General features: G+C 44.7%; 1 long non-coding RNA gene across 1 annotated transcript in view; it reads right to left on the bottom strand.

Moving 5' to 3' along the window:
- Positions 1-3,504: 3,504 nt before the first annotated feature.
- Positions 3,505-12,461, bottom strand: part of LOC134008906 (uncharacterized) — a 15,735-nt gene continuing 6,778 nt past the window's right edge. The window contains exon 3 of the long non-coding RNA XR_009928202.1: positions 3,505-3,868. This is a non-coding gene — a long non-coding RNA (uncharacterized LOC134008906). The remainder of the gene's footprint in view (positions 3,869-12,461) is intronic.

The raw sequence follows: 12,461 nt of genomic DNA, 5'->3' as shown, positions 1-12,461 counted from the left end.
GAATGTGAGGTACTAGAGAGAGTAACTACTGAAACAAATGTCAAGGCTTCCAGCAGTACATTTCTGAGGTTAAATGTCACAGAAACTATTATGCAAATGCTGTCAATCAATCAATTTTTCAAACACTTTTTTTGGTACATTTGTATTTAGTTTGGCATGATTGTCTGCTCTGATGTGTTATTTTGCTTAAACTTGGCTAACATTAACTATATTCTACAGCTGGAGCATCTCTAAGCAAAAGTAATTAAGTCTCAAATGACATCAACTGGATATATGAAAGATAAAGTGATTACATTGTATATTCTAACAGTGTGGTCTGGCAATCCTTTTTTTTTTACAGTGATGTTATAAAATCTTCCGCCACAGAGTGGCGGCAGAGATGCATTTCCAGGAACAGGAGAAAAAAGGCGGGTGAAGCCCAGTGAGCCTCAAGATGCCTACCCTCTCTCTCTCTGTCTCTCTCTCTGTCTGTCTCTGTCTCCCTGTCAAAATGTTGAACAGTTCACTTAATCCTGACAGCGAGTGGAAAGTCTAAGTGCTTCATTTCAGACGTTCCGGGGTGAAGTTCATAAATGAACTGTCTGTTGTTGTCGTTGTTGGTGACGTTAAACTTCAAATCTCGATAGATAGAAAAGTGGCCATGCCTCAGTCTGAGGTAGCCGGTGGCCTGGTGACAGAACAGAAGTGTTTGAAGTTGCTCCTCTTTGGACACACTGCAGACACACACAGAGTAGCGAGCACACAATGAGTTAGCCTAGTTTTGAGTGGTTACACACACACACACACACACTCAAGCTTATTAACTCTATCTCTGACAAACACACACACACTTAAACACACACTAGAAACCAAGGAGAATGCTCACCAGGGAAAGGAAAGCTGCCCCCGTTGCCATGGTGACCTAATGCGACCCCCCACTCCAGCATGTCGAGACAGAAGACTGTGTGTCTGTGTCTGTGTGTGTGTGTGTGTACACTTTCCTCACAGGCCAATTAGCCCGGCCTGTGTTATCTGTACTCAGAGAGGCGCACATTAAAGCCCTTTAACAGCCTGGTCCACAGTCAGGTGAGCCTCCAACAGCTGTTCATATCAACCACAGAACTGATGGAGAGGAGGGGAGGGGAGGGGAGGGGGCGGAGGGGCGGGGCGAGGAGAGAAGAGGAGAGGAGAGGAGGGGAGGGATTCTGTCGACAGGACACAAGTATTTATATAAAGAATAGATCATTACCTAACTATTTGGTAAACACTAGCAGTGGGAACTTTTCTTTGGGGGGGGGGGGGGGGGGGCTAGTGGGAAAGAACTGGAGATGTGTTCTCTGCAAAACACTGATAATACACCAGTCTTACAGGTAAACACAGAGCTAAGTAGAATCACTGTCTCAATATGTTCTGTTTGGTGCGGCTTTCACTTCTTGTACACTTAACACAGCGGAATACGAACACAAATTGGGGTACAGATGAAATACCGATCTACTCTAATACACTCCAGAACATTCCCACATGAACCTGCTTGCAGCACCGGCAGCACCGTCTCCAGTCGTACTCCTGTGGAAGGTACACTTATCTAAACCCTTCACACCACGCCCCACGTCGATCACAGAGCGGTGTGTGTACATTATGTTCAGTCTCTGAAGCCGGACTTACATAATGCAGGGAGCGGGGATCGATGCGTGCCTAATACAGTGTTGTACTGAGTCGTGCTCAAGGCTGCTTTGAAATGGTTTTCTATTGTCAGTCGTGGCAGCTAACAGGTTGCAGTGCAGGGATAGCATCGAGACGAGAAGAAGTTTTGCAGCACAATGATGCTGCCCGCTGCATAGAACGAGGACCGTCGGGTCACAATGGCACAGGTCATTGCAAAACGAAATACGAAACAAGGGGATAGGTGTTAGACGGTGTTAAATATCGTGTTGCCGGCTATGGCATCTTTCTCACAAGAAACAAGGAGAGGATGAGAAACATTTGGTCCTGTGTGGCCACCGTCACCCAAGATGTGGGCTCTGTATGTAACCAGTAACAACATGTTTTCCTCATGTCTCTGTTCGACAAGCCATCTCCATCGAAACACAAGCTGTTTTCTCAGCTCTGCCGCACGTGTTCAAAAATGTGTTCTCCCCATTCAACGGATACAGGAAGCATAAAAGAATGGTAATAGTACAGCACTATACTTATATAAGTCTAGTTACTCACACAAACTGTATTTGTATTTTGACCAAAAACTTGTCTTCGCTTGTGTCTGCGAAACTATTCCTGGACAACCCGTCCCCTGTCCCTCTGTGACAGTAGTTCAGACAGAGAACCAGGTGACCAGGAGGAGAGGTCAGAGGCCACGGCTTGCCACCTCCAGCCGCACAAACTGTCCACGACCTTCACCGCGACCCCGCTCGTTATAGAACCCAATGTTCTGCCTCGACACGTCTGGTCCCTCTAACGAAGGGGGACACGGCTTGTTGTTTCACACCCGGCCGTTCCGACCGCTCTCCTTCCCTCTCTGTTGATTGGCTCCAGCTGTTTGTCAAAGCCAGTTGCCATGACGGTTCACACTGCCACCCGTCTGACAGCGTGTGTCTGCATGTGTGTGTGCGTGTGCGCGCGTGCTCACGCCTGCATGTGCCATAGAATTCAATTTTGTGAGCTTTTAGGACTGCGTTCACATGGTCCTTTGGTTTTAGTTGCCATGGGAGACTAAACCCAGGACGGTCATGCTCTGATAAGACGATGGACTCCAAGAACATAGCGTGTCTGAGAACACAGAGACATGTAGCTCATAGCACAGTTGGCACATGATTAAAAGATTAAGTAAGATAAGATAAAATACACAATATATGTGGATTCATAAATTGGAGAAGAAGATACAGGATATAATTTGGATGAGATCTCACAGTCGGTTCTCATCCACAGCGAGTGACTAACATGTCCACACCACAGCATGCCCAGGCTCTACGAAGGACTCATGCCATAATGTAGGGTAAGTGCCAGTGCAGAAGGTGCCAGAATGAGTGCTCATCTACAAGGCAGAAACTCCTTCAAATCTGGAATGGCTTACATCAGCTTTCTGGGACAGCTGTTTGTACTGTAGGGCCCACTCATGGATCACATCATATGTGTTTTAGCAATCCAAACTGCCTTTTTTTTTTAAGGATTCAAGACTCTGAATCGAAAAATGGATCTACAGCCTGCTATGACAATGTGATTTTGGATGGCCACAGCCTATTTCACCTAATAATTCAATACAGTGAGCCATTTTGACCCATGTGAAATTTATCCGTTCACTTAATTTATTACATAGGAATTGACCAAGTCTATCTATTTTACATTACATTAATGCTACATCAATCCCCAGAGAGCAAATTACGGATAGTGCGAGACAGAAACCCAGACTATAAACCGTAGGATGTATTGATCCCCTCTATGAATCGATACAATACAACTACTACCCAGTATCTTATGCAGTCAGACCCTGCATCTCTTAGAAAAATGACTTCTGACAAGTTTATGTGACAGGCAATACGGTAAGACTGTTTCTGACTGCCATTTCATTGTAGCTTTATGCCTCTTGGCACTTTCATCAGTGGATAATAGTTCAGAGAAAAAAAAAAAAAAACTGATTGAGAGGTCCTGCAGAAGCACAATCTGCAGTTAACCCGACCCCCGGAAACCTCCATTCAGAGAGACTCGCCGTCACTTTAATAACCAGGAAGACCACGGGTCGATACCCTCAGAAGCGCAGGCATCGCTTGATCAGCACCGACTCTGGGTCAATTTGCTTTGCAGGGAGTGCAAGCCAGATGGTGCTCATGAACAGGGAGACCCCTCACACCTGTCACCAGACACACCTTGCTTTGGACCATTTCCTCTTCATTGAAGGCTTGGGAAAAGGGAGGGGATGAAAGGGGGGCGGGAGGAAAGGGGGGGGGTTATGGTTACACAACCGGGGGAGTTATGCAACACACGGCCTCCCAGCCTTCCGTTTAGCCTGTCATAACACTGTCTGTCACCAAATAGAAAGTCACGGGTCTGCTAGTCTCGTATTGATACGGTCCAGTCACCCATTAGGGCACTGAGTGCTTTAGGGAGCACAATAGTACTTTGAAGCTAGGAGTGTGCGTGTGTGTATGAGTGTGTATTATGTGAGTGCTGAAAGGCAGATAGGGAGAGAGGGGGGCGGAGGGCAGGGTCTCTGGAGGAGTGGGGACCCTGAAATGGAGAAAGATAGCTCACTGGGGGGTGAAGGAGGAGGAGTTTTGAAGGGTTTCGCACACAAATTCAGACCTTTTTTTGGGCCATCTTAGGCTCTGTCTTGTTCAAAAAGATGGTGAGAATACTAGAGGGACGCTTCGGTTTCAAAATGGCCGCATCTCTGAGAAAACACCACCGCAGTTCCTTAACAAACTTGAAAGTTCTCGCTGCATGGCACCTTCTGAGGATACAACCTGTGAGGTTGTTCCTCGAGTGTGAATAGTTACAGTTCTTTTTCACATACGAGTTCCTACATTGTTTTGAAATATTTGATCTGAAGACATCATGGTACTTCCCAAAGTCATTTCTATGTTACTGCACAATTCCAACTCCAGACCTCCTCTTCTAACTTGGCAAAAGTTACTTGTTCTGGAAAGGTAAACACTGGAGAAGTCGTAAGATAATGATTGAGGCTTGTGACACATTTGACACTAAGGCCACACATAAACTAATTAATCTCACGCCTCTGCCCGACGCAACGCCATTGGCCGGGTTTCCCAGATTCGTTAAGAAGCTCTTAACACTAAGAGCTTCTTAGGAGCGTTCTAAGAGCGTTCTAGAGCGCCCATGCTGTGTGTTTGGCAAAGGGAAAAGGCACGGGCCAGAAGGACGAATAGAACCAAATATCAGACAATATTCCCACAGTGCACCTGGTTATCTGGAGACGAGGCGAAATATTGATTTACGAGGGGGTTGTCTGTCAACGAGCTGCTTCTGTTCTTCTCTCACTCAGGAAGTCCGACGTCACAAGACAACATGACCTTTCTGTTTTTAATACAAGCAAACAATAGGTAACTTAATTTGTAATGTGCAAGTTATATGGAAGAACTAGAGAGGATACAATTTCTGGGGAAATTGTAGGGTGTGCTTGCTTGGGTCGCACAGGGGTCCGTTTTTTAATGACATTTTGATATTTCTGTATATATTATATAAAAATGCATAGGACCTACTTATTATTTATAAAGATTACATAGATTTAAAAGCATCTTTTTTTTGCTGCTCATTTACAACTCAAAATACGAGTGAAGTGTAGAATGAAATATGATGTCTTCTCATTTCCCCTGCAAGAGGCAGCCTCATAGCTGAATCAAAACGAATAAATTTGGCAGACCGGTGTAAAAATTGACCTAATCTCTATGACTTAAAAGTCTTTTTAAGTTTTCCCTTCTCGTGATATTTTCAGGAATTTAGCCTACTCATATTGCATTCATTCATTAATAAAGAACCCCCTTTGAAGATTATTCTACGACGTTACCAGCAGTAGAAGATGGAATCGCGATTCAAACAGTACCATCTGCTAACTGAAAATATGCCCCAAAAAACGCAAATAAGCTTGACATTTATGTAGTGGAAAATCGCTCATTCATAAAAAGCTCACTGGTAGCGATCATTGTCAGTAACAACGCAAAATGCAATATAGCCCTGTGTGTAGAAGCTGCCCCGTAAATTCTACTAATGCAGTACAGTACTAGAATACTGCTATGTTCGTCTTGGTAGCGATTGCGTTGGTTGAATTCGATTCAACGTTCCGTTGTACGGTTTAGGCTGAAATTAATTATTTTCATGAACAGATTGACAAACTTTAGGCTGTGGCAATGAAGTTCAGGTTAGTAGTCAGATAGTTTCACATATTGAAAGACTTTTGATTTAAGTAAGGGGAGTGCCGAACATGTTCTGTCGCCTTTTGACTTCCTAAAAAGCTGTGTAGATGTTTTTGTATTGTGCCTCGCCTAGGCTACAGCGTTGCAGTGAGCAACACTGGTTTGAAACCACAAGTCATGATAATTTCACCAACAAATCTTTACTTGTAATGTAATGTCATAATAAATCCTTCAACGAAAATGTATTTGTGAGGAATGTTTATTTTAACGATTGAAAACAGATGCATCATAGACCACTGTAGTATGTGTTGCCCGGGCAACAGAGGCTAATGTCATGATGCTAATACTTCAGTGAAAATAGTAGACTACTGTTTCCGAAAGTAGATGTACTTCCTTAATAATATAAGCTAATATTGTACATTTCACAATTGTGTTTCACATCACAGAGTAAAATGAGTAAATAGGTATCACCCTGGCCTCTTTGCTTGTGGCGTTTCTGCAGCTGCCTTGCAGTAAAGCTATAGTTAGCCTAGCTATCCCCCAAGTTAACAGATGCGAAACGAATGTTCTGCCAAAGGTAGTCACGCGTGTTTTCGTGACGTTAGTGACGTAGTGACGTTAGTAACGTCAGTGACTGTGGCTAGCAAATTAGCCACCGTTAGCTTCACTTTTCGCCACAAAAACTTAACTTGAGCCTAAACCACCAGCAACGGAACGTAAATAAAAATACAAGCAACTCAATCGCTACCAAGACGAAACTTTTGACACCTAGGTTGTCTATGTAGGCCAAATATTGACGAAGATTTAGGGGGGCAAAAATAAATAATAACTAGAAAAGGCTGTTTCTGCGAAACAGCAGTGAGAATGCTGAAAACCTGAATGGGGATAGCTGACCATGCTAAAAAAGCTGAAAATGTTGTAGAAAGTTATAAGCTGAAGCTTCAAAGCAACCGAAAGGTATTTTTGAAAGGGGCTGGAGCAGCATTCCAACAATGATTTGAAAGGATTTACCATTACTTTTAAAGGGAGAATAATTTGCACAAAAACCTTAATATTTTAAAAAGTATAAAAGTGAGAAATGAGAAAATACCTGCAAGCTGAAATGAATTTAAAAAATGTGTGAGTCACACACAAGAGGCAGTGTGGAAGCTGAACTGCGTCATCTGCATCATCTTAACAAAGCTAAGAGCTAAAATAGCCTACAATGCGGGAGAAGCTGAAAGCTGAACTGTTAAACAGAAGAAGTAGGGTAGCTAGTCGGAACAAGAATATTATCGTTTTAACAGCTGAAATTATAGTTGGGATAGTAATAGCAGTAGCAGATGTAGCCTACCATTGAGTGCGTTTACTCGGCTTTCTTAGTAGGATTCAATGTGTTGATGGAATGAAACATACAGCAGTAGAGCCGATACAGGAAGACACGGCGACACTTTGTTGCAGAAGGATGATGGTGCAAGTTTTGTCCGTGGAGCATACAACGATTAATAAAAAAGAATCATGTAGACGCGTTTATTGAGTAATCGCATAACTAATTACACATGTAAACGGAGTAATCGTATTATTGGCATAAACCGACAATTGCTAGTAATCGTGTTTCTCATGGTCAAGTAAACGTACCAATCACCTGTGTGAGAGACTGAGTGGTGCGTGTCTGTCGTTACGGTGATGGTGCAGCTATGATTGCTAACGCGCTGAGGGCAGAGAATAAGAGAAATGTAGCTAGAATCCACACCTCAAACAAGTTAACCTAGGCGCAAAAATGTACGTCCAATCCAAAATATAAGGATATTTTCCGAGACCCAAGACTCTGCCAAAACCAGAGATGTCCTTTATATGTCTGTGCGGTCAGAAATACGACTCTATCGGCAGTTTCAAAATCTTGTTCCTTCTTGCTTTCTCTGACTGATTTTACTCACCTCTCCATTGAAGTTAGTGAGAGAATTTGAAAGGCTGCTCTCGCTTCAAGGCTCATAGCTGAAAATCTGACAAATTAGTTGAATATCAGAAAAAGAGCAGCAAGCAGAGTGTGCCACTCTGCTTGCTGCTCATTCATAAAAATCAAGAAGGAGCAAACATTTTAATGTATTTCAAACTGTCATAATTCAAAATTGGCTGAACATTTGAAAAAGCTGAATCATTTGGGAATAGCTGAATGTCTTGTGAACATTTTAAAGGTTGAATGGTGTCTCTAGCTGAAAGTAAGCTGAAGTAGTTACGTTTGAAAGAGGAGGAAGCTTTTTAATGATTTGAAAGGATTTACCATTACTTTTAATGGGAGAATAATTTGCACAAAAACCTTAATATCTTAAAAAGTATAAAAGTGAGAAATACCAAAAGTCATAGCCATCATCTCCTGAAGGAACTGAACGTTTTGATACAAAAGTTGTAGGAATCGGTTAAAGTATGCAGAACGAGTTAAAGGCCAAAAAACGGCGGAAGAACTGAGAAGTTGAAAAGCAATAGTGAGAATGCTTAACAGCATTCTCACAATAAATATATATGTGAGAGAACAAAGGTTGTGCCCTTGCCGAAGGCAAAGCACACCCAATAAACCATAACAAGGATCTGGGGATAATATTTACCCAAGCATGGAGTAATATACTTTGACAATCGAATTAAAACAAACACACGAGTCATGAAACTACATGAGTAACTGCTGGACAATGAGAGCACACTTGCCTATGATTGTTAGGACCGTTAGCCAGTTACTGTGCTCCTGGTTTGAAATCATTGCATCTGTGTGCCAGACTACTGCATGCTCGAGCTTAGCCTGTTGGTTGCTGGAGACAGACTCCTACACACAGGAGAAAGAGGGTGAATCAGTAGATATTAGATATGTATCTAGTGCTAGCTTGTGGGTCTGCACACATCATTGGTTTCGAGCTGTGCCAACCACATGCATTTACAAGACTGATAAACTCACAGTGTGTAAAGAGGAACATTTGCAGTGTTTTGAACTTGTACCACTCTTAACCTCTCGCTGTACTGCTGGCGTGTGTTGCCTATATAGGACATAGTTAACTGTACAACATCATTGTACAGGACTAAGCCCTGCCCGCTGAACTTCATATCGTTTTCCATGCTGGGGAATACAACTGGTGGTGGTGGAATAGAGGTGATTGACAGACCTGTGACTAGAGACCATCATATGAATTTCACATTTCATTTCTCCGGCACCAGAGTGGAAAGGGACCGATAAGGAAACAGACACACGGATCATGTTCTTTTTGGAGCACAATGCTCTCCTTGTTCAATGTACAGGCAAATGTTGCAAAAGGGCAAAGTCAATAAAGCCTTGATTGATTAGTTCAAATAGAGCCTTCGAATGCCTTTGGGAAATTCTGGCCATGGAGTTGGGCAACAGGAAGATAGCTAAGGCTAAGGCCAGGAGAGGAGAAAGAGATTCTGGGTTGGCGTATTTCTTTTTTCAAAGCTTTGAGGCAAAATCAATCAGTACTGCTCCCTTCACTGGAACCCTTAAGAGGTTTTTATAAGGGATTAGGTGGAGCCTAGGGATGGAGGGGAATCTTAATATCTCCTTTCAGCATGTTGCAATGACTTTCTACTTGTAGAAAGCTGAGTGGGATATTTCAGGTTTGTTAACATTTGACAGTTCAAGGGGCCGTCGGCCTTGAACGAGAAGTTCCGACCATTTGGGGGGGGGTGGGGGACGCGTCGACTGTGTGGACGGTCGTCCCCGTGACATGGCCCCTGCCCCTCTCGCACGGTGGGGGCCTGGTGGGCACAGGTGGGGTCCGGGTGCAGAGTGACGGCGGTGGACGGAGGCCATTGTGTGACCCCTCGACGGACGACAGACGCCCGGCCTCGCGGCACCAGAGGAGGGCACGGCGGTGACGCACTCGGAGATGGCGCCCGGAGCACGCGTTCGCCTCGTGTCTTTGGAAGAACCCTCTTGTACCCAAGTGCCTCGATGTAATATAGATACGCCATCAGGATGTATTGTTCGTGCAGTTTGTGCTGAATGGAGCCTGAAGACGACGTCAATTACTGGGCTTCAGCTTGTCTCTATGCCTGCTAAGTAACTGCTCCTCCGTGGGCAGACCAGGCTGAGAAAATGGTTGAAAATGGTTGAAAAATGAAGCCTAGTATTCTTTTCTGTCCTAGTATTGAGACCCGGTTGTGTTAGTGATGCCTTGCATGGTTTTGTTTACACAATACTAAACAGACCACGGGTCACCAAATACACGCATACTGTATAGTATGCGTGCTAGACTCAACCTCCTTTATCAAGGTGTAGGAGGGAACTTTGCAACGTGTGAGCTGATTCAGTGTTTCCAGTTAGCACCAGTCTCAGAACCGGAGTCGACTGAAACCCTGTTGTTGACACAGTCTCTCGCTCGCTCTCTCTCTCTCTCTCTCTCTCTCTCTCTCTCTCTCTCTCTCTCTCTCTCTCTCTCTCTCTCTCTCTCTCTCTCTCTCTCTCTCTCTCTCTCTCTCTCTCTCTCTCTCTCTCTCTCTCTCTCTCTCTCTCTCTCTCCTTTTGCTTTTTTCCTACTTTCTCCTTTTCCCTATTCTTCTCCCTCCCTCTTTCTTTCTTATCTCCTGTTGGCATGCTAAAAAGGTTAGTGCTCCAGGCTGGCACATAGGGGCACCAGACCGGGCAGACGAGACACTGTGGCCAGATGGGCTGTGTGTGTGCCCCCTTTGCGAATAAACTCACCCATTAAGCCGGCTGGCGCACGTCTCCATAGTGACTGCCCGGAGAGGTGAACTAGGGAGAAAGGATAGAGGGGAATAGAATAGGACGAGTGTGTGTGTGTGTGTGGGGGGGGGGGGAGGGGGGGGTGCTGGGGGGAGGGTGCATCAAAGAACAATTCCTCTCTCACTTCTCACACAACCTCCATTGAACCGTGACGGATGTCTTCTTTAGCGTTTTACACGGAACACAGAGAGCTGGCCGTGGTCAACAGTGAACCACATCCACGCGGTGAAGCACGAGGATACTATTGCATCTTGGGAGGTGCAGTTGAATCTGTAATTTAGCCAGCCACCATACAGTACCAAGGCCCGATGGCACACTCCTATCAACCCACCAATTTAGCGAGACCGGGTGGAGACGTGCTGACCATGTCAGCTTGATTGTTGGGGGTTGGAAAAAGCCCATTCCCTGAAGTTGGTGCTGAATCACCGACGACCAATTCAAAATCAATACACATTTAACCTCATCAGCCCAAGAACAACAAAATCCTCCATTACATTTGAGAGGCGGCGAGCTGTGACTGTGCGCCTGCACTCCTAAAGAGGGGCCACCCTCGATCATTATTTCACCAGGCGCCCTGACAATATTGCCTCTGCTTTGTCTATTGAAATCGAGGGGTCAACTGTTATGTGCCGAAAAACGCTGGAGGGCGTTTGAAGAGATCCAATCATGAGTTCTCTCCTTCTGGCTGTGTCCTTTTGTTTTCAAATCGTTATTTTCCGACCTGGAAGAGAAATGTGGGTTGTATGGTAATAGGTTGCATCAGGATTTAAATGTGTTCTCTGCCCCTGACCCCCTTTGCTGTGTGTGCCATTTATCAAACCAGTCCCATTCTACAGACACCTGCTTTTGTCCCATAAATCAAGCTCTCCCAGTGTGTGTGTGTGTGTGTGTGTGTGTGTGTGTGATACTCCCTCTCCAAGTCCAACAAAGGTTCGATCTGCGTGTTGACAGGCATCGTCCACACTGGCCACTGGAAATGATTGGACCTACAGCATTCAGACCGTCAAATCATGCTTCACCCTGTGTCATTAGGTCACTGTGAAAGGAGGACAGTCAAAGCCTCTCTCTCTCTCTCTCTCTCTCTCTCACTCTCTCTCTCTCTCTCTCTCTCTCTCTCTCTCTCTCTCTCATCTCTCTCTCTCTCTCTCTCTCTCTCTCTCTCTCTCTCTCTCTCTCTCTCTCTCTCTCTCTCTCTCTCTCTCTCTCTCTCTCTCTCTCTCTCTCTCTCTCTCTCTCTCTCTCTCTCTCTCTCTCTCTCTCTCTCTCTCTCTCTCTCTCTCTCTCTCTCTCACTCTCTCTCTCTCTCTCTCTCTCTCTCTCTCTCTCTCTCTCTCTCTCTCTCTCTAGGTGACTGTCCATTGAAATAGGGGTGTCTGCCTCCTGCCATCAGCATAGGATGATACTGTAAGCACATGCAAGTCCTAATTACTTTCTTCACTATGGCAACTGCACAGAGCTACACGATAGACTTAAGGAAGATCCACCCATTTAGTCTCTCTTCCACGTATTCTCTTCTCTCTCATGCATCCATCCATCTCCCGTGCTTCAAGTCTCACCCAGCAGACCAGAATCCCGTTGATGCATCATGTAGAGGAGTCTCAAAAATAGACCATACTTTCAACGATTCGTTAATTTTTGGGGATAGCGTAGCATCAGGATGCATGTTTTTCACAACACATTTTCATTTCCTGATACAGTTTTGTACTTCCATACTACCGTTCTAATGCTAATCTTTGAGCCTTTCTCTGTCCTCCATGTTCTTTTTCAGTATTTCAAGCTGGCCCTTGTTGGGTGAGCTCAGCTCGATTTCTCGCCCATTTCAAATCCAAGAATTCTGGGTACTGGATACGTGAAACGTTCCTCCTGTTTTGTTTGATCGTAAATGGATGTGGCAGCGG

This window comes from Osmerus eperlanus, chromosome 22, assembly GCF_963692335.1.
Source record: "Osmerus eperlanus chromosome 22, fOsmEpe2.1, whole genome shotgun sequence".
NCBI lineage: Eukaryota > Metazoa > Chordata > Actinopteri > Osmeriformes > Osmeridae > Osmerus > Osmerus eperlanus.
Note: the sequence above shows the minus strand (reverse complement) of the source record. Positions and strands in the feature narration are given on the sequence as shown.